At 41.3% G+C, this 23,275-nt stretch overlaps 1 protein-coding gene across 1 annotated transcript in view; it reads left to right on the top strand.

The window, feature by feature from the left end:
• Window positions 1-23,275, top strand: part of MED20 (mediator complex subunit 20) — a 49,455-nt gene that overhangs the window by 11,255 nt on the left and 14,925 nt on the right. The window lies entirely within an intron of this gene.

Raw genomic sequence — 23,275 nt, 5'->3', positions numbered from 1 at the left:
CTTGACTCATAAATTTCCAGCATACTTCACTTTTGTTCTTTTCCCTTATTTTGAGCACACATTTGACCAAGATTTAAGTCCAGTAAACACCAGATCAGGCTTTAAGAATTGCCACTTTTTGTCCATCGTTGTCCTTTGCGTCAGTTAAAGAAAACTTATTGCTATAAAAGGCGGGTAATGCAATACATTTTTTAATTAGCAAATTCAACTCTGCTAGCAAAGTTGCCAAAACTGAACTGGTAACTAGTGGGAAGGGCCCAAATGTCATCCAGCTTTTGTATGTAAGTCTGAATGGGGCTTTCAAGAGTAGTTTAGCGTTGTCGGTGTATAGTTTTTGAAAGTTCAGGTTGAATGAAAGTTGAGGAGCATTTGTATAAAGGGAAAAGAGGCATGGTTATCCTCATTCTAAAAATGAAAAAAACTTAAACTCAGCTAAGTAAATGGAGATGCTGTATTTTGGGTTCAAATCTGACATTCCTCCTTTTACACTAGACTGTCTTCCTGTCACTCCTTCCTTTGCTTCCGGATGCCTTACCCCTCTCCCTGTCTGTAGCTACCCCAAAAGAGCAGAAACCAGGACACTTCTGGGATTCTGCTAACATGTCACCTTGGTGGGTACCTTTGTCAGAGTCACATAGAAACCTGCCAACCTTGACTGTCAGAACCATGCAGGGCAGCTTTAGAGTTTACCTGGTTCTCCTTCACTGTAAGATGGGGAGGCGGTGGCTCCCAGGGCGGTCATGCTGAGAGGTGAGGCTGGAGTCAGGACCAAACTTCAGACTCAGGACTCGTGGCTCCCAGCGTGTGACAGAGGGTGGCGCCTGGACCTCTGTGTGGTGCCAGGTGGAATGTGGAATACATTTTTGTTTCCGTACTTATGCCGTATATTCTAATGTACATCAGAGCAAAGTATAACTGGCACTTCATGTCTTAGGATGAGGGTAAATAAGTTTTTTAAGAAGAGTCCGCTTAAAGGGAACTGTTAAGTTATAGTGCAGGTGATACCTGCAAAAGGCAAAATCTGGAGGAGGAAGGAGGATGCTAGAATTTGGGGAAACACTAAGTTTCGTCCACTTCGTGTATCCATTGATAGTTCCTGCTCTTTCCTCCTGTGCTGTTCTGATTCTCTGTACCTGTTTCCACACTGCCTCCCGCTTGCCTTCCTCAGGTCTTGAATACCAAGTTGTCACATGTCCCCCACTGTGTATTGGTGTCACTGCTCCACTGAGGGAATACCCAGGGACTGGCCACTCCTCCCCACCACCAGTTCTGCCCCAACCCACTGTGTCCAGTGTTCATTCCTCAGGCTTCAGGATGAGTGAAAAGTTTTCTCTCCGAATCCTGGAGGGAGGGTGCGGGGAGCAGAAGCGTGTCCTCCAGCTGTCAAAAGTTGAGACTTAAAATATGGGAAGGGCTCTAGGCTGAACATTTCGAGAACATTCACAGTGGATTTAGAGCCAGGCAGGATGATGTGTGGCCTTTCCCTCACCACAGCCTCCCTCTCCATATCTGCTGCTGTCTGGGAGCCTTGGGCAGCAGTCCCCGGTCACAGTTGCTGTGCGGAATGGCGACCGGCTGGGTTACAAGTTTGGTCCTCTCCTGGGGAGTTGCTGTCTTTGGCCTTCAAACAGTCACTTGTGGAGGGGATTTTCCCCCAAGGTGAGAACTCTGCCATTGTGTAGAGCATTCCAAAATCAGTCTCTTGGGTTAGAAGGGACCTTTGAGGTCACACAGTTTGACCATCATTCAGTATTCACATCTTTACACCATCCCTCCCAGAGATCATGCCGCATTAACTTGGCCTCATCTAGGGAAGTCTGTTCTCCGTGTATTTCATTTTTGTCATTACCTCTGAGACAAAAAGCAAAGCAAAGCATACCTGTCCTTTCCCTTGCAGGTTGTGGAGACTGTGTGGTACTTAATGAGGGAGTAGACCATTAGTTAGGGCTATAGTATGCGCAAGCCATGACTCTTCAAGGCACTGTGGGTTCTCAGCCCCTTAGGGGAGCTTCAGGAGGCCTAAGATGCCTTGAAAGTGGACACGGCTTTGTATATACGTGCAGTTTTCTGGGAATAGGATTTATAGGGTTCATTAGAGTATTTCAAAGATCGGTGGTCCCAAAAAAAGAATCTCTAAAGGGAGTACATTGTGAAGGGAAAGAGCAGGAAGACAAAGATAAATCAGGTGTGACATACATCCGGCTGACTTACTGCAAGCGAGACCTTCCACTGACTTCTGAATCCTCACCTCGGGTCCCATCTCGGGATTTCCCTCCTTCATTTTATAGGTCTTCAGGCCTTTCAGTCAGTTTCTGGGAAGCTGGACTGTGTTCCTGCTCTTTTCTTTCCTATAGGTTCCTGCTTCTCATCTTGTCACTACATATACATACACACAACCTCTCAGAAATGAGTAGGAGCAAATATGTGTGAAGCAATCTTTATACTACTCTTTTGTGGCCCCAGGAGTTACTCTTCCATTATGACACACTCCATGGGATCTGAAAATTATCCTGTGGTAGTGGCATTTTGCTTAATGAGCGTGTTTTCATTTTTCAGGATGGTGTGATTGATGAGGCAGAGAAATAGTTCCTTGCCTCTGTGATGAAATTAGCAAGTTTAAAAAAAGGATTCTTGGAACTCTCGGGGCAAAGATTCCTAATTCTCTTGTAGTCTCTGTTTTATTCCCTAACACATCCCTTATGCCATCCCATCAGATGGCATAGACCTGTTTTTAAGGTTAATCTGAATTCTACTGAGTTTTCTTTGGAGGCTTTAAAAAAGAATTCAGGGACCACATTTGTATATCCTAGATTGTCCCAAAGGCAGAAGTCAATATGGGACATCTGTTGTGTGGGAAAGGCAAGGCTAGGAATGTGGAGGTGACAGGTGTTTCGAGGCAGCCTACTAAATGGAAGAGAACACTGCTTTAGGAGACAGATGTCTGGGTGCTAGCCATAGTACTGTCCCTAACTTGCCAGGTAACTTCAATCACGTTGGCCTTTCTGGATCTCATCTGTGTAGTGGGAGTAATGATGCCCTCTTTCTGTACTTCATAAGCTTGTTGAGAGGCTCAAGGGAGAATAGATGTAAAGAGTGCTTTGGAGGCAAGGTGATGCTGTCTCTGCTCTTGCTTCTTTTTAATGGTGCTAAAGGTATTGTGTATAGTTAGGATGTTTGAGATGGGAAGCTATAGGGTTATTACTGCTTGGTAGCAGGTTAAAATTCTCCTCCAGTGCAAAGGAAATAGTTGTAATAGAGAAGAAGCAATGTGGAGAGAGAGTCCAGAGAAAGTATCTATCATACAGGTGTATTTTTGTCATCAGTGAGATCAGTGAGCACAGTTGTAGGGACCATTTCTAGAGCATGGAAATATATTTTTAATATTTACTCATAGTGTTGGGATTTTACTTGTTCTCCTACAACCTAACGGAAAAGAAGCTGAGCTTTAAAAAAAAAAAAAACAAGAGTGGGGTAGAAATGACTATATTTTCTTTGTGTAACACATCCATCCCTGTCTCCCCTCAACCCCCAAGCCTTAGTTGTGCCTGCTTCTGAACTGCTTTTTGGGTGCCAGTGTATATGGTGACTGAAGAAAGTTGTGTCTAAAGAAAGTTCAGTGTTCCTGATTCTATTTTCCATTCCTCATTGATGAACCACCTAAGCTCTTAACTCTGAAGCTACAATAAAACCTTTTTGTTAGCTATCTTGCACAGCCTTTTCATATTTGAATTATCTGAAATAGCCTTCTTATTCTTTCTGCTTCCATCTGATACACAATTCTCAAACTTTTTGGTATCAGGGTTCCTTGATGCTCTTAAAAATTACTGAGTACCCCAGAGAGCTTTTGTTGGTACTTACCTTATTAAAACTCATTTATAATGAAAAATGAAAGTATTAATTCACTTAAAAGTAACAATAAACACATCACATGTTAACATAAGGAAAATATTTTAATGAAAAATAACTTTTTTTCCAAAGAAAAAATTTAGAAGAGTGGCATTGTTTTATATTTTTGCAAATCTCTTGAATGTCTGACATAATAGAAGACAGTGGATTCTAATATCTGCTTCTGCAGTCAGTGTGTTGAAATTTGTTGTTTGGTTGAAGAATATGAAGAAAATCCAACCTCACACAGATGTGTAGTTGGAAAAAGGGAGAAGTATAGTGATACCGTCTTCCGATAATTGTGGATGTTTTTTGATACTACATCACAGCTCTGCTGAAGGTTAGTTGCAATGTGGAATCTCAAATTCTATCAGTGAACTTTTTGTACTCTATTATATTAACATTCATTGGTTTATTTTGCACTTTGAAGGGATCTTTTACCCATACACAATTTTGTAGCATCATGCATTGGTCATCTTGGAAATACTGCAGATCTTTTAAATGTTGACACATTTCATTTTGCAATATCAAACAATCATATCTATTAATATCACCAGCAATCTCATCAGAAAAGTCTTGGGAAGCTGTTAAGCCCACAGTGGCAGATATGTTTTTGAGAATTCTAAGTTTTGCCTGAGAGCTTGAGTTTGATCAATGCTGACAGGCTCCATTTGTTTATTTTTGAGAAAGTATCTTTCGGATACCCAAGGCTGAATGACTGTAATTTATCTGTTAGCTGTTCTTCCAAGTAAAAATGGTATTGCATGAATTGCTACTTCAGCTCAAAATTCAGAGAAATTGCACAAGTTCTTTTCCTCAAGAAAAACATTGTAAGGAACAAAAGTGCTTTATGCCTACATCCACTTAATCACATAGAGGAGTATTATTGAAAAAATTTGTTCTTACATAAAACAAATAGTTTTTATTTTAGTGCTTCATCAAGGACTTCCTTAAAGTGACACAGATATTATTTTTTTCCTGTGAATGGGTGGCAGTGAAGAATACCTTGACTGCTAGTACAATTTAGTGCCATTGGCTTGATTTGTGATAAGGCAGCAGCAATTTTACCCATTGTGACTTTTGTATCATTAGTGCAAATGTCATCACAGTGACAAAGGCAAGTAATATCTTATTACTATGAAAATAGTTTTGATTTCAGGGACCCTCCTGAAAAAAGTCTGTAGCTACCAGGGCTCCGCAGGCCACACTTTTGAGAACCACTGGTCTAATACATACTCACAGCACTGAGAATCACCACCCCCATTGCTATTTTGAGAGCACCCCTTCCTTCAGAAGTCTTAAGTGGCTCCAAAATACTTCACTCAAAAAAGCACCTATAATGGTGTCACGTACTTTGTTAGGGAAATAACATTGAATAAGATCCAATCTTTATTCTCCAAGAATTTTCTCGAGGGGCTGGGGAGTAAGAGGAGAAAATAGATGAGTTATAATGTAAGATAAGAATTCCTTAAAGAAAATTATGTTAAAGGTGTTAGACAGCAAAGGGAATGCTAAATTTTAGGTCTAACTCTGAGCTCTTGAACCACATGGCAAATCCTCACCAAATCAGTCAGTCAACCACTAGGTCTTCTCCTTTCATCAAGTCTTAAAAGCCTAAGTTTGGAAATGTTTTCACAGGTTTGGCTCCGGGCATTGTAGATTCTTGCTTACACGTGCACATGCTGTTTCCCCCTTCTTAATTTTATTTGTTGTTCTTTGGCTTTTGTTGTTTCTCTATTTCATATTTACAGGTGTGTAGCTTTGAGCCAGTGTAGGTGGTAACACATATGTTTATTTCTTTTCCTTGCCCTTGTACTTAAACGTAAGCCTTTACCTGTTTTGTTAGCCTTGCGTTGGGTGATGTAACTGTTGGTCTTATTTGGAGGAAGCCCCCCCCATCCCAAGCTGTGTCAGGGCAATGCACCCAAGAGGCTGCTCGGGAAGGAAGCCTTTTCTTAGACTGAGAAGATTTGTAGAAATAACCGCTGTTCTATTTACCTGGGGTCTCCATCCCCACGATCTGCCGAACTTCAGTTTACAGCAGCGAAATTCTTAGGGGGATTTCCATAAAACAGCTGAATTCCGACTGGGTCATCAGTGGCAAAAGTCAGACACGTGCTCACTCGCCTGGGAGCCAATAGTAACTTTTGCAAAAGCTGCCTCAGGAAACCCCACAGTTCGGAAGCTGCATCTTTCGGACACTGAAAAATAATAGTCTTTTACCAGAACAAAACAAAAACCTAGACGGGATAATGAGAAAGGCTTTTCCCCTTGGCATTGGGAAGCGATGTCAAAGACGCTCCATCCAAAAGGAGTGCGGGGAGCTATCGTAAAATTCCTTTACCGTTCCCGCGGGCTAATGGGCTGGGGAGAAGGGGGCGGAGATGGGCTCGGGTGAGTCTCTGGCCCTTTAAGGAGGAGGGACAGGCGTAAGACTCTGTACCTTTAAGAGTCTCTTTGTCTGGAAACCTCCTTATTTACCCTCCTGTGCTTCAACCAAACTTCGACCCGCGATTCACAACGCCCCTCTACGCCGCCGCCCCTTACGGCGGGCTCAAATCGGCCGCGCGTCGGTGGCTAACCCTAAACTTGGCAGCCGCGGCGCGAACCCTCGGAGGGGATGTCTGTGTCGGGTCAGGGCCCAGCGCTGCGCCGTTGGCGCAATGCGGGGCCCGGGGGCGGGGCTCCGGCGGGCGGGCCAATGGGTGGGCAGGGGGCGGGGCCGGGTTCGGTTGTCTCGCGCCCTGGTGACAGCTCGCGCGTGCTGATGATGGCGGTAAATAGAGGGGGGTCAGGGGAGGGGGCGGAGGAGGTGGGGAGGCAGCAAAGGGGATAGCTCTAGGGGGTGGGGGGACGAGGACCGGGGAGGGTGCGACGGCCAGGGAGCCCATTCTGAGACTCGGAGGCGGGGACAGGAGTCTCCGGCACACTGGCCCTCCCCTTTAAAGAAGCAAAACCTCACACACCGGGTGAGGGGCGACAAAGGCGGCGCGCGCCTCACGGGCGGGAGGAGCGGCGGCAGGGGGCGGGACCGCGGCGCCGGCGAGTGGGGGCGCCTGGGGCGAGGGCCGGCGGGAGGCGAGAGCCGGCTGTCCGGGAGCGTCGGCCCTTTATTTTGGCGGGGTGGGCGACCGCTGGGTTTGGGGTAAAAGCTTTGAGGGGAGAAGGGAAGGAAGGCTTGGGAACGGTTGGGGGGACGGGTCTGTGAATGAGACGAGGAGGATTAAGGGGAGAAAGGGTTAGAAGGCAGGGAGAGGAGTGAGAAAAAGCCAGCCAAGGAGGTTGGAAGGAGGCAAAACCCAGGGTGGGTGATAAGGAAGCCGGGCCGGGAGTGAGGTTAGGAAGACAGAGCCTAGGAAGACGGCTCCTCGGCTTAGGTGTGAGAGCAGGGGTTTGGAGGGGAAAGCTCTGAAGGGGATGGTAGTGGGGTGAGGGTTACTGGGGTAAGAGTTGCAAGTGGAAGGCAAGGACGGGCAGAGCTGGGGTAGTAGTTGGGAGTAGAGGAGAGAGAGTGATTAAGAGCCAGACGTGACGAGGGTGTGAACTAGTGCAGAGCGAGATGAGCTGAAGGTCTAGGACCGGCGGTGGGTGGGAACTGCGAGGTTCTGAGAAAGGTATGGGTTAGTGGGTGGGCAGTGGGTGTAAATTCTTGAAAGTGAGGGAGGGGGAATGAGACACTGGGCTAGAACCAGGTGGAGTTAGGAATAAGTGCGGTGGGAGTGGAAGGGTGAAAGGAAATAGAGATGAGAGATGGGGCGTTTGTAGGACAATTCGGGGACCAGAAAGCTGAAAGGAGAAGAGGGTGAGGGTGTGAGAAGTGATGACGGTCTGGGACAGGGTAACTGGGGAATTGTGTTAACTGACGAGGTTCAGCAAGATCCAAGGTACAAACAGGGAGGTTAAGAGACAGGGTGTAAAGCGGACCAGCAGAGGAGCAAGGAAGAGGTGGGCCCCAGGATTTAAAGGATGAGATGGGGAGTGAGGGAAGAGAACAGGGTTAAGGGCAGCTTGGGGAAGCCTGATGGATGTAGAGCTGGGGTAGACTGCACAGGGGTGGGAATTAAGTGTGCAGTTGGGGGAGATGCTCCAGAAGGTCCTCGTGGATCAGGGCAGAGACGCTGTAGTGAAGGATCAAGTGTAGGGAGCCTTTGGTGCAGAAGAGGAGGAACCATGGTGAGTGCAAAGAGACCTAGAGATAGGAGCAAAAACCAAAAAGTAACAGTGGAGGTAGGGGGTGAAGGAAAGGAATTCTTTGTTGAGAAGAGAACTGTGAGTGTGTTGAAACTGTAAGTCCTTTTGTCCATGAAAGTAGGATATTCCAGAAACCTCTTTCTCTCTTCAGGGAATCTTGAATCTGCTTCCACCTTTCATGGCTTTTTAAATCGACTTTTCATGTCCACTTTGAAAAGATGAGACCCATTTTGATTTGATTTTGTTCTTGTATGAATGATGAAGCATCAACTGGGTGCCGAGAAGCTCTGCATTTCACCAGTGTTGTGATAATGGGGAAATGGGTTGTATTTCCAGTGTGGTTGTGCCTGTCTGGTGTGACAGTGTTGTGTTGTAGCAGTGTGATAAATGACAAGCACTGGGCAGTGTTTTATCGATAGCCTTTTCATTTTCGTTGGGGAACACACTGTTGTTGAGATAGAGAAAGATGAAAATCTTTTTGTTTTGTTTGATCAACCAGATTTCTGCCTAATTGTTTTTGATGGCTGGAGAATATTGAGAAATCATTTCAGAGAAGGGCGAATAGCCAACCAGGGAAGTTTGCCGGGGATGACATTTAAATCGGGGCAGTGAGGACACCTAGTTCCTAAGCTACCTTTAGCTTTGTGTGGGACTCTTTATACTGTAGTAGGGAACTCACCCATTTAACAAAAATAGAGTAAAGAAAGGGAGGTTTAGAATAGTAGAGGATTTTAGAGTGGGACTTACCTTTTAGGTTAAATAATGGGTTTATGGGTAATTTTTATCATGAAAAAACCTCTAAGATAATGCAAGCTGGAGCCTTGGACAGCTCCACTGCCTCTCCTGTTTTGTAGTTGTGAATGAAAAAGATTAATATTTTCTAGAAGAAGCTTTTGATTTTTAAGACACTTTTAGAAATTAAAAGGAAGATAAGAAATTTGGGACAAAATTTAGGTTATTCTTAACCAAGTATTTTGTTTTGATGATTTTTATCCTGAAGCTTTTACATTTAGCTAAGAATATGAATGATTATTTGCATTTGATGGTGGTAAAGATAGCATATAATGTACTTAAGGAAAAAATACAAACTATTCTCGAGACATATTTGAGGTTATTTCGTTAGTGTACATTCAGTTACACAAAGATGCTTTTTCTTCCAAGTTGTGTAAATTTTGGATTGCTGCTGTTTTGTGGGTATTTGTATAAACAGCAAAGATCAAATGGTTGATAGCATCTGTGATAGTTAGCAAAGATTAGATTTTGATTAGTGGATATCAGAGACATTGGTTATTAATGTATTTTAATAATTTAGGATCTTAAATCTTTCTGGATGCAGCTGCTATGTTCATGGATTCTAGATTCTGTTGAGAGGTGTTCAGGGTGACTAGATTGATTTAGCAGTTTAACAGGATTTTAAAAAATTACTATTTTTCCTTCTAAGTTTCAAGAGGATTAGTCTGAAATGTTAACTTTCAAGCTGAAGAGTAACTTTGCTATGAGGCATCTGTTTCTGTGAGATGTGTGCGCATGTTCCCTTCATTTCTAGGTATGTCTGGCATTGCTAGTAGGTTGTGCTCTGTGTGTGGTATTGCCATATTTATTTATTTATAAATATTTATTTATTTATTTTGGCTGCACCGGGTCTTTGTTGCAGCATGCAGACTCTTAGTTGTGGCATGCAGGCTTCTTAGTTGTGGCATGCATGTGGGATCTAGTTCCCCAACCAGGAATTGAACCCGGACCCTCTGCACTGCGAGCGTGGAGTCTTACCCACTGGACCACCAGGGAAGTCCCGCCATTTTTATAATGTAATTGTTTTGTACCTGATATCTTTACATAAATTATTGTAGACTTATTTGATAATGATGAAGAAGAAAATATAAACTATAAGCTAAACAAAGGGAAAGTCCATTTGGGTCTTATCTGTTGTTTCTGTATGCTGCCATAGTGTGTTAAATCACCACTTCTTGTTGTGAGTGGTTATTTCTAAGTTGATATTTCTTTTAAAAAAAAAATTTATTTATTCATGTATTTATTTATTTTGTTGGGCTGGGTCTTTAGTTGTGGCAGGTGGGCTCCTTAGTTGTGGCTCATGGGCTCCTTAGTTGCAGTGTGCATGTGGGATCTAGTTCCCTGACCAGGGATTGAACCTGGGTCCCCTGCACTGGGAGCGTGGAGTCTTTTTATATATATATATAAATTTATTTATTTTATTTATTTACTTTTGGCTGCATTGGGTCTTCGTTGCTGCCCGTGGGCTTTCTCTAGTTGCAGTGAGTGGGGGCTACTCTTCGTTGTGGTGTGTGGGCTTCTCATTGCGGTGGCTTCTCTTGTTGCGGAGCACGGGCTCTAGGCATGTGGGCTTCAGTAGTTGTGGCACGCGGGCTCTAGAGTGCAGGCTCAGTAGCTGTGGCGCGCGGGCTCACTTGCTCCACGGCATGTGGGATCTTTCCGGACCAGGGCTCAAACCTGTATCCCCTGCATTTGCAGGCGGATTCTTAACCACTGCGCCACCAGGGAAGCCCCGGGAGCGTGGAGTCTTAACCACTGCACCACCAGGGAAGTCCCTCAGTTGATATTTCTAAAATTGAAAATGGACAGTCTTTTAGTACAAATAATGCTATTTATCAATAAGGAATCCAGTGATAAATTTAAGCTTTTGTTCATCAAGTAGAATTCTACTCAATTTACTTTATTTTGACTACAATCTTATTTGCTAAGCCGAAAACTTTTTTTTGACTGCATTGGGTCCTCGTTGCTGACCGTGGGCTTTCCCAAGTTGTGGCGAGCGGGGGCTACTCTTTGTTGTGGTGCGCGGGCTTCTCATTGCGGTGGCTTCTCTTGTTGCGGAGCATGGGCTCTAGGCGCATGGGCTTCAGTAGTTGCAGCACGCAGGCTCAGTAGTTGCGGTATGTGAGCCCTAAGGCTTGTAGGCTTCACTAGTTGTGGCATGCAGGCTCAGTAGTTGTGGTGCATGGGCTTAGTTGCTCTGCGGCATGTGGGATCTTCCGGGACCAGGGATTGAACCTGTGTCCCCTGCGTTGGCAGGCAGATTCTCAACCACTGCGCCACCAGAGAAGTCCCTAAGCCAAAAACTTTTTTTTTTTTTTTTTTTGCGGTATGCGGGCCTCTCACTGTTGTGGCCTCTCCCGTTGCAGAGCACAGGCTCCGGACGCGCAGGCTCAGCGGCCATGGCTCACGGGCCCAGCCGCTCCGCGGCATGTGGGATCCTCCCGGACCGGGGCGCGAACCCGTGTCCCCTGCATCGGCAGGCGGACTCCCAACCACTGCGCCACCAGGGAAGCCCGCCAAAAACTTTTAAGTTTATATATTCAACAAGTAGGTTGTACATAATTAAATGTTTTTCTGGTTAATTGTAGATTCTTTGGATGGGAAGAGACCTTGAAAGGACCTCTAATTTATCCTTCAACTTCAGTCAGTATCCCACTTAAATCATTCCAGGTAGATAAAAATGTATCCTATTTGTGTAAATCTTCACAGGTAATGTGGCAACCTTTGTAGGTACTGTTTTCCAGCATTTAATTATTTTCTCTATAAGGACAGTGTCTTCTGTCTAAGCATAACACAGTACAATATTTGTTTGTTCTCTCTTGCCCCATTCTCGATTTTTGAGTAAAAATACCTGCTTACTATAGTATTAAGAAGACCCTATTTCTTTGTAAACTCAGTAATAGTAGCTACCCATGTATAGTGCTTTTGTGCCAGACGCTGTTGTAAGCTCTTTGCAGATTGTAACTCACTTACTTCTTACAGCAATCCAATGAGGCCAGCACTATTACTGTTCCCATTTTACATGTGTTGAAATACAGGCTCCTTGAGATTAAATGACTTGGCCGGGGTTATATTCAGACCTTTCTACAGCTACTTGTTTGATAGTTGATAATCTTATAGTACAGATAATGCTGTTTTTTTTTTGTCAAGTAGTAACTAAATGATACATTGGTGGGGATGGGATTTGAACCTTGGCATTTTGTGGGCAGTCTGCTTCTGTATTACCTCTGCTTGACTGTTGTGAAATGATCCCCCACCATGCTTTTCTCCACATTATTTTAACCCTGACCAGTTTTGTTTGCCAATCCTTAAATTAGCCCTATGGTTCTGTTATTAACTGTTTCTCAGTTCCTTCCTAGATTGGAACCTGGGACAGATACCAATAAGGGCCATATTTCATGCAAAGATTACATCACGGTTCTTACATGCTTGTAATTTTTTGTTGCAAAATTGTATTTATAAAACAAAACAACCCCAAATCAATAAAATGCCTAATTGCATCACAGTTTAATGAATTACCTTTTTAGCTAGAAAAAGGCCCTGGACTTTTCCTCAGTGGGCAACAGTCTCTCATCTGCAAACCTGTATGATATATAACAAGTCCATACAGGTTTGCAGATGAGAGATTATTGCCCATTGAGGAAAAAATGGAACTCAGATTTCAGTGTGGCTATCGATAGGCAAAATCTGTTCAGACTCTTGCTGATTTTTTCTATCTTCTCTTTATGTGTGCCTATGCAAGCAACATACTAAATACTATTTATTCATGCTTTAATTTGCTTAAATAATTGATTCACTTTTTTTTAAGACTTTAATTTTTTTAGAGCAGTTTTAGGTTCACAGTAAAATTGAAGGGAAGGTACAGAGATTTCCCTGCCCCAACACATGCATAGCCTCCCCCCGCCCCGTTATCAACATCCCTCATCGAAGTGGTTCATTTATTACAATTGACCTACTCTTTTTTTTTTTTTTTAATGTATTTATTTTTGGCTGCATTGGGTCGTCTTTGCTGCACGCAAGCTTTCTCTAGTTGCGGAGAGTGAGGGCTACTCTTCGTTGCGGTGCGCGGGCTTCTCATTGCGGTGGCTTCTTGTTGCGGAGCACAGGCTCTAGGTGTGCGGGCTTCAGTAGTTGTGGCACGCAGGCTCAGTAGTTGTGGCGCACGGGCTTAGTTGCTCCACGACATGTGGGATCTTCCTGGACCAGGGCTTGAACCCGTCTCGCCTGCATTGGCAGGTGGGTTCTTAACCACAGTGCCACCAAAGAAGCCCCGACCCACTCATTTTTCAAAATAACTAATAATTAGGATTTCCAAGTGCCCAGCATGAGCTAAGTAGGTAAATTGTTTGAAACTCAAAACAACCCTAGCAGAAAGCTTTTTTGTTACTACTCAATTTTTTTCTGACTTTGGATTTTTTTTACAATGTTTCAAACCTTATAGAAAAGTTGCAAAAATGATACAAGGAACTTCTATATACCCTTCTTCAAATTCACGAATTGCTTTTTATTTTGCCCCATTTGCTTTATCATTTTCTCTCATGTGCATATATTTAAACAAGTAAATTTGAAAAAAAATGAATATCAAGGCCTTACTTTTAAAAAGAGAAGGGAAGACTGTTTTGAGTATATCAGCAAGTTGGTATGTGTTTGATTTTAGTCACGCATGTGAAGCAAAGGAATCTCGAGGTTGGATTTGGAGTAGATTTTGTCATTTTATGGTTTGTTGTCTTCACTGTATTTTGAAAAACATCCCTCATTAGCAAAAACTGTCGTGGTCTGCCCTTTTGTAGGGGACCTCCTTAGCGCCTGGCATGATGTGGTCACACACAGTGGGTCCTCAGTATATGCTAGCTCTTGATGATGTATGGGTGATTATTATGTGAAAACAGGAGCCACAGCGCTGTTCAACATCATGACTGAGACATATGTAGGTAAAATACATATTTTACCTAAAGATCCTTATGTTGCTTCAAGGAACTGGAAAAGATCTAAGTGTAAAGTAGACTGCCTGAGGAATATTGCTTGCAATTAATACAAGTAGGTTTGCCTTATGGTAAGGAGACGAATATAAATATCTTAACATTCTGTTACCTCCCCCCAAAATTAACAGAAATTTGTGGAGTCTTTTCAGTTGTCGTGATATAAGGAGATTTCACTGACCCCCATTCCCATTGCCCCTCCAGCTCATCCTCGGTCTTTATTAAAATGGTGGCCTGTCTGTTTGATAAAGGCATGACCTGCAGAATGAGGCCTGTCTGATTTCAGTGAAAGGATTATTAACTGGATTCCGACAAATGTAAAATACAGCAGTTGAAGCCACCTCCCCTCCTCCGTTAGGTGATCATCAAAGCTATGAAATATCGCTCTGTATTAAAGCTGATTGTAATAATGAAAAACACTTTGCTCTCATAGGATGAGAAAATTACAGATTATTTGGAAAGCATTCTTTCCAGTCGTGTGTTATTGTTCCTGAGACATGGGCAGTTTTTAAAGACTATAATACTGTTCCTTTGCCATTTACATGTTAATAGAAGTCTGAAAAGTAAGACACTCTTCTGAAATTTTCAGGGTTGTTTTTATTATGTGTCAAGTTGTAAACAGCATTCTGTGACAGGTATTTTCTCTCTTTTCTTCTATTGAGCTAATTAGTAATTTACACTCTAGTAACATCTCTTTCAGCCTCGCTGTGTGAAAATGCCTGCTACTCTGTGCCTTCTATGCAGCCTGGGCTGGCAAATGATCAGGGGCAGATGTTGGTTAGCATATCAGAAGGATCAGGGATAAAATTTATTTTTGTGTTGTATTTTTATAAACATACAGGCTTTTGTATCTGCCCTTCCCCTGCCACACCGTCCCCCGCTCCCTCCCTCATTCAAACAGAAATGTTATGACCTCTTATAATCCAGAGCTACTGCCCTTGATTCAACTTTGGATTGTTTTCTATTCTGTCTCCCACCCTCACCCCCACCCCCACCCCAACACTGTGGGATTTAGGGGGGATTAGCAGGGCAGTCTGGCATAGTTTAGAGCCCAGGAAGCTGGTCTTCGCTGCTCCCTCCCATCGACAGAATACAGAGCTTTTTGTCATTGTCTTTAGAAACCAGCAGCGCTTCTCTTGCTGGGCAAGTTATGTGAGGGGTGGGAGGGCAGCACTGTTGCTAGTGAGTTAGGAAGATGCTTTTATATGACAGTTGATTCTCTCCAAAGGAAAGATAGGCCCTACTTTTCCGTCAGCTTTTTCAAAATGCAGCCTGAGTGACCAAAAGACAATTTACAGCTTGCCTTTAGCACTTTGTCACATTGGTGTTCTGCTCTTTCCTGTCCCCACTCTGTCTCTGTCTTTCAGTCTCTGACATGGAAAAGATGATGTGTAGTATCTGTCATGTGTTCACTCAGATAGGCCATGTGGGCATGTTAATGTAGCAAGAGCTTTTGACTTTGAAATAAAGTCTTAAGTATCAGTTTGTTCTGTGAAGAATATAAATTTAAATTGAGAATTGAAGGGCAGAGAGGGGTTTACTGATTTATCAGTTCTGAGCCAAAACCTTTCTAGAATGCTAGATAATTTGTGGTACTTATTTTTTCAGTTATGGATACTAATTTATCGGGATAATAAGGTCAAAATCCCTGATAGAGCTAATTAGAGTCTCCCTGACAAAAATTGTTACCTGGAGGTGGCCACAAAGAAAATCAGGTGAGAAAATGTGTGAATAGCTCAGTTCAACCATCGTTGCTAGTAGCATTGTAATCATAGACATCTAGCCTTTGACAGTGAATCAGCGTTCATGAACAGAGGGCATCTCATTTATGTTAGCATTCACTGAGTATGTGGGGCTCTGTTAGTGTTTTGTTTTCATAATCTAGAATGTAGAATGTTTCTATGGTTGGCCATTGCTAACATTTACTTTTTTTACTCTCCTTTTTCTATGTTCTAACCACCTGTATCAATTGTCTTAATTATATTGGATGTTCATGGTTAGATATTGATTACACTCTTGTGCTTTAACATCTAAAAGAGGTCAAAGGTCAGATTAATAAACAACATATGAAAAAGTAAAATATCAAAGTGGCCTGATCACACAGGGGTGTTGTGAGAAAGTAAAAATAAGAAAGTGAATGTATGACTAGGAAGTTGAATATACTCTTTTAAAAGAAACATTTCTAAAATATATGGCATAATGTGAAGAACTGATAGCAGTGAATTTCAAGTGAAAGGTAAGGATCGTGCTTTAGTGAAGAGATCAAACTCATTTGTGATGGCGTCATTGTCCACTCCATGCTAAAATCCCAAATTGGTTAAACATTACCAGTCTCCCTAGTTATACTGTTAATGTGCTTCTTGAATTATTTTTTTTCTCCATAGGCCATTCAGCTTAGCCTACAGCTAATAATAAGTTCCAAACCTATTTAAGCTATAAATTCTAATTCTACTCATTTAAATAAACATAACATAAAGCATAAGTACCACTTTTTTACCTATTAGATGAAGAGAGTAAACAAGTTGATGATAGCTAGTAGTGATGAGGATGTGGGGAAATTGGAATTCTCACACACTACTGATGGGAACGTAAGTTCCCTTGAAGGTAAATTTGCAATGTCTGTTGGAATTTTAAATGTGCATACCCAGTGACCCAGAGATTCCACTTCTAGAAATTTGACCTATAGATATATTTATACACGTGCATGAAAAATATGAGTACAGTTTTTCATTATAGCATTGTTTGTTCCTGCAAAAAAATGATGTCTGTCAGTTAGGGACTGGTTAAGTAATGTATGGTGGGTCCATACAACGGAATACCATTAAGCTATTAGGAATGCAATGAATCTTTATTTGCTGATGTAGAAAGATGTCCATTGTTAACTTTTTTTAAAGTCACGTTATAGGACAATAAATATAGAATATTCGTATTTTTGTAAAATGTTAAGGAGTGCTGTTGAGGTGTTCCCTTTTTTGGGGGTAGGTACTCACTTTTTACTATATGTACTTCTATAGTGGTCACTTTTAATAAGCACGTGAGGAAGGGGTTAAGTGAGAACATTTTCATGAAGGAAACTTCTGTGGTAGTAAGGGAGGAGAAAGAAGCTGGCTAGAGAAGAAAACTGCTCGTTTCATATGAGAAAGGATATATGAGATATATCAGTCAAGTTTTTAAGTAAGAAATGAGGACTGGAATGGCAAGAAGAGGGGATATAGTGGAAGTTGAGAACATTTGGTGGAGATTTTAAAGGCAGTGATAAAGAGCTTGCATTTGATTTGAAAAATGATCTATAAAATGGAGATGATAATAATACCTAGTCCACTGGGTTATTGTGAGGACTGAAGTAAATAATGCATATAAAATATTTAGAACAGTGACACATAGTAAGTGCTCAATGTTAGCTATTATTATTGAGTGAAAATACATTATCTTTTGTAAGCCAGAATAAATTAATGCGTTGTCTTTTATTGTGTGTGGTGATGATTCTGCTAACCCCACTGACAGACATGTAGTTTGGGTTTTTTTCCAGTAGTATTGGTGGTTGGCCTAACCATTCCTAGTCTTCACCTTTGATCCTCCCACCTACTAACACTTAGTATCAAAATCTGAAAACTGAAATCTGAATACAATTTTAGAGCTTTAGACATATGATGTCCTACCAGTTGCTATTGGGTTTGTTTACCAATATTAGCATGTATACTAGCTAACATTTGGGGCTTGTAAAAAGAGGGGAACAGGTAATTTGGGGGGGAAACATCATTTTCTGCGCCCATGGGATATGGAATAGATATGTCACTTTGCACCGAATGTGTTAATCAGTTTTTGTTAGCAATGCAATGTAATGAGCATATTAGCTACAGCACCTTCATTGGCAGCCAGCAGTCTGCTTGTGAAATCTTTTAGAAAACAGAAATCTGGCGAGAAGTATTCCTGAGCAGTGGAAATATCTTTGGGGGGAAAATAAAGTAGAAGAAAATTTTCTACCAAAAAGAAATTGTTTCACTACTGCGAACCACGAGAAAAGTTGTTTTACCTGTGGGCTAAGATGTGACGACATAATTTTTTACGGCTTTAAAGTGAGTTCTTTTCGTATTTCGATTTTTCATTTAAGTTTGTTATTTAAAGAACTTCAAGGTATATTTACATTTGATGAAAAATATTGATAAAACTATTTTAAGAATGGTGAATTTCTCATTTTATAGTATATATTCTAATGTAAATTATTTTCCCCTTCCACTTTCAGTTAAAACGTATCTTAAAACATATCTTTTTGTTGTTTTTTAAAAAAATCTTCAGCTGAAATAACAAAAGTTTATATTTAAGCACAGCACTTGGCACTTAAGAGGTGTTCAATAAGTTTTTATTGAATAAATTAATGTATGTATGAATGAAAAATATTCTGAATTTGGACTTTATACTCTGTGATTTGGGCACAGCCTAGCATTGCTGTATAAAGGCCTTCTGTTCAGCTCCCGTTTTCATGCCCATTTTCCTCTCCCACCCCACAAGCACCCTCTCAAATGTGTTTGACATATGTCCTTGATTCTATATGCATCTTTATAAGATACTTAGTGATTTGTGTGTGTGTGTGTGTGTGTGTGTGTGTGTGTATCTTTAATTCTGAAATTGCTCATTATACCACGCTGGCATAGAATTTGGCTATAGAATTCTCCCTGTAAAAATGCTGTAGATCTTACTCTAGGTTTTACTTTTTTGGTCAGCACTGTTTTAAGATCTGTTTGTGCGTATTGGGATGTACTTTTAGCTAATTGCTCCTAACTTCAGCATGGTATTCTGTGGTGTGTATCATTCCCATAGTGATGGATGCCTAGGCTACCGCAAACAATGCTATCAATAAACAGTCTTGTCCGTGTCCATTATGGACACGTTTGCGAATTTCTTTGGGATACAGACTCAGGAGTGGCATTGTGGCATAAGTATTGTCAGGCTGCTGAATGGTTGTATCACTTTACACCCCACAGGCGTTGCATTCCCCACCTCCCCAATGCGTGGTATTGTTCACATTTCTAATTTTGGCCATTTAATAATGTCTCATTTTAATTTGTATTTTCTAATTACTAGTAAGTTTGAGCATTTCTTCATATTCAAGTTAGCAATTTCCCTTCTGTGAAATAAGCATGAAAGATTGAACGTAGTATTTTATTAACTTTTTTCAAGCTGGAGGAACTTTCGGTTATGCATTGTATTTTGTAAGATATTAGTATATTTTCTCAAGCTTCAAAAAGGGAAGAATATCATCCTTATGCAGAATCTTAAAGTATTGTTTTTCTTCCTGATCCCAAGAGATGATGAAACAAACTTTTTTCTAAGTGTTCAACTTAAAAGCTATAAAGTATGCTACAGTTAAAGCATCTTGCTGATCTATTCGCAGTGTCTTCATGTATGCTAAACATGGAGAGCAAGTGTTTTTGCCAGAGTAGATTCGGTGGGAAAGTGCTTCATTGTGTTAGTTAAAAAAAGAAAATCTCCCCTGGTCAAAAACCAGTACACGATTATCAAAAAAATCAGATCCAGCTGCTTCTCCCTGTTTATAGTCTCCCTAGATGTCAGGAAACTGAGTAAATACCAGGCAGCACCTTCTCTAACTTGCCTTTCCATGAAGAGCCCAGCACTTGATCGAGGAGAACCGTCTTAGCACTCATTGAATATAAGCAGATAATATCAAAAATGATGAACAGATACCATATTATACTCCTCATTTTTCTATGAAAGGGCAATAGAAAATATGGATGTTTTGGTTTTTAAAGTGTTTGTGGATAGAGAACAGCATATTTCCTAATTGAGATGGCACTTCTCAGGGTCTTCGAGAAAGTTGGGCAGCCGTTTCAGATTTGCATGTGAATCTCACTCCTGTTAATTTCAGGTCTCAGGAAAGGAGGAGTGACTGATTTAAAATGCCCTTTCCTTGTTCAAACAGGTTCGCAGTATTTGTACTTTCCTTTCCTGAGGAAGCAATGCAGTTTTTAAGTGTTTTCATTTCTGACCAAGATGTGATACAATCAAATCGTTATGTTGACTTTGGTTTAGCATCTGCCTGACTGAGTGGAAAAGGAATTTTAATTTGTGACATGATTGACGTAGCCATAAACCATGAACTTTTCCCAATAATACCATAATATGTTAAAACAAATTACTCCTTTTTCTCTTTTTGCTAGTTTTGTGGTTATGTCTTTTGAGTAAGTTTCTATCAGCAAAACATTTTTTCCTGCTCTTAATTTTTTTCAAACTAAGCCACACTGTATGCTAAGATGTAGAGTTTCCCAAGTACTTTGATTTTGCTCTGCCTTGAAAATTACTGTTTTTCTTTCATTATTTTTTTCCTCAGAAATCTTGCTTGGAAAATTATATTTTTAGATGTGATTTTAAAACGTTCTTTTTAACCTATTCAAGAATCTTTTAAAATTTAATATTTATCAATACTAAGTCTGAATATAGCATAAAAAGTGTACTACCTGCTTTTCTCCTCCCCAACATTCTGCCTCTCCAGAGACCTCCATTTTCTACTCCTCCAGCAGTTCTTTTGGTATTTAATGCCATTTTTTCTAAACAGTAGGTTAAGCTGCTGTTTTTAAAAGTCTGTATAGGGTTTTCTCTAGACCTGAACAGCTCTCATCCTGGGATCTGCCTTCCTGAATAGCCTAGGTATTTTCTTCACCTCCCTATGTTGGAACTCCCTGTTTCCTGGACCCCATATCTTCCCCCTTCATTGTTTATATTTTAATTAAGCAATTCCTCCAGAAGTTTTCTAAGAAAAGGGTGCATGGGATGTAAATCTGCATGTATGAAAATGTCTTCATTTTCTCTCATACTTGATTTATAGTTTACCTGGCTCTAGAATTCTAGATTGGAGAATATTTTCTCTGAGTTTAAGAGGCATTGCTGTATTGATTTCTAGCTTCTATTATTGCTATGAGAAGGCTGGTGGTGTTCTGATTCTTGTTTTTTTTCCCCCTCCTTGGTTGGTTTTAGGATCTGATCTTTGTCCCTGATGTTCTAAAATTTTGTGATAATCTGCCTCACTTGCTTTATCTGTTGTGCCGGGCACACTGAGAGCCTTTTCAGTTTGGAAACAGATTTTTTTTCCGTTCTGGGAGATTTCCTTGAATTCTTTTTTCTTTTTCTTTTGGCTGCGTCGGGTCTTAGTTGCAGCATGCGGGATCTTTTCCTTGTGGCATGGGCTCTTCGTTGCAGCGCGTGGGCTTCTCTCTAGTTGTGGCATGCAGGTTTTCTCTCTCTAGTTGTGGCACACGGGCTCCAGGGCACATGGGCTCTGTAGTTTGCGGCACGCGGGCTCTCTCGTTGAGGCGCGCCAGCTCAGTAGTTGTGGCACGCAGGCTTAGTTGCCCTGACCAGGGCTCGAACCCGTGTCCCCTGCATTGCAAGGTGAATTCTTTACCACTTGACCACCAGGCAGGTCCCTTGAATTCTTAAATTATAACCAACCTCCCCCTTGCCCCCCGTTTTCCTATTCTTTCTCTCTGGAACACTTATTTGTGTTTGAAACTTGTGGACTAATGAGTCCTTTAATTTTACCATCTTTTCTATTTCCCGTTTTTTTGGTCTCTGTTCTACTTTCTGGAATGTGTCTTGAACTTCATCTTCAGACTCTTCTAATTTTATATTTTCTCTATCATTTTTAATTTTCAAGAGGTTTTTCTCTGAATGCTGCTTTTTATTGTTTTCTATTTTTGTTTCATGGATGGAATAACTCTTCTCTGTTTATATTAGTTACAATTTTTAAAAGTTTTCTGCAGCCTCCAGTATCATCTCTGTTTTCCTTAAAGTACCTTTACTTGATCACTTGTTTCGGTCTTTCTTTTAGGGAATTTCCTTAAATGTATGGCCTTGGCCATCTTACTCGTTTTCCAGAATGAGCTACTGAAAAACTGAAAGCTGAATTTGCCCGAGTGGGGGCTTCTAAAAGTTAAATGGTGGTCTTCATTATAAGGTGATTAGCCAGGAACCCAATTTTGTGGGGGGGGGTGGGGGGGGTGTCACCTCCAGCAGTCAGTATTTGTAGGTGTTTTTCTTTTCTCTTAGCCAGGTTTTCCCCAGAGAGAATGCTCCAACCATTGGCTTACACACCTGCCTTCAACATCTGGGGAGCTGAGTGGGGAAGGAGCTGGGGATATCTACCTTTCAGGATCTCAGCCTTCCTTGAATCCCCATCTTTTTAGACTGGTCGGCCTGCCCCTAGTTGTGCCCAAGTCCAGAGTCTCTTTAGTTTCCAGAGAGTAAATTCCCTTCCTCTGACCAGTGGCTGCTTGGAGTCAGGGTGGGAACCTTGGAGTAGAACTTTCACCCTGTGCTCCTTTATTCAGCCCTGCCTGCTGTTCCCACTTTTAGATCATTCTGAGCTTTTCTGGTGTTTCCCAGCACAATTCAGTTTGCTCTGAGCTTCCCCTTAACATGCTCTTAGTTTTTGCTTTCTTTACTGTGCTAAATCAAATAGCTAATCAATCTGCTTTTCAGCTTCCAAAAACTTTGTTGTAGTTGTTTCCTTTCCTAGTCTTTGTCCTTATGAATTTCATGTTTTTAATGCCATTTTAGTGGAGTTAGGGAGAGAGCAGAGGTAAATGAAGGTGTTCAATGCATCAATTTTCATTGAAGATCCAAATTTATTTCTTTGATGCCCTGTTTCAACACTACTTAATAGGTAGATGGTTTATAGCAGTTGAAAAATTTTGCTACAGTAACAGAATTGTACAAGATATAAATTCATTTGGTCTTTGCTACCCCTTTGGATAAATGCCTAGCCTATAGCTTGCTGTAAGAGAATGACATCTAAATGACTTCGGGAAGTTTGCAGATAGTGTAATAGAAATTTAGGTCATTAAGTAACTTAAATATTCCTTTTTCAGATGTGGAAACTGAGACCCAGAGGGCAGAGGTGGCTTACCTATGGTCACTTATCTGTCCTGAACTAGAACTGAGTCTCTTCCCCAGTGTTCTTTTCCTTGCCAATGTGGTTCTGTCTTCTCTCATTAAAGTAGCTGGAAATAGGAGCCCTTTATCATGGCTTATGTCACCCAAATGTCCTGTTAGTTTAGTGTGGGCTTTAGGTTGCAGTCATGGAATTTTTCTTTTTTTTAATGTTCTTCTTCCTGTTAAAGATTGGGGTCTGGTTTTATTGGGGTGAACTTTAAAACTCAAGAAAAGTTGTGTCTTACCCTTTTAAAGATGTTTCTGTTTTGAAGAATTTATATTGAGCATTTAAAAGGTTTCCTTTTTCTTCCTACTATTCACTTTTCAGTGGCCTCCAAAAGTTCTTTGTCAGGGAGGGCAGAAACTCTTTCCTGAATGTAATTATAGCAGATAAAATTATTTAGAACAAATTAATATCCCTGTTAAAATGTTTAAATAATGTGGAAAAAGGAAACTCTTGTAAAAATGTCAAGTTTCTTTGG

Source organism: Leucopleurus acutus (genome assembly GCF_964270905.1).
Source record: "Leucopleurus acutus genome assembly, chromosome: 10".
Lineage (NCBI taxonomy): Eukaryota > Metazoa > Chordata > Mammalia > Artiodactyla > Delphinidae > Leucopleurus > Leucopleurus acutus.
The sequence above is the reverse complement of the archived record's forward strand: the minus strand, read 5'-3'. Positions and strand labels throughout refer to the sequence as shown.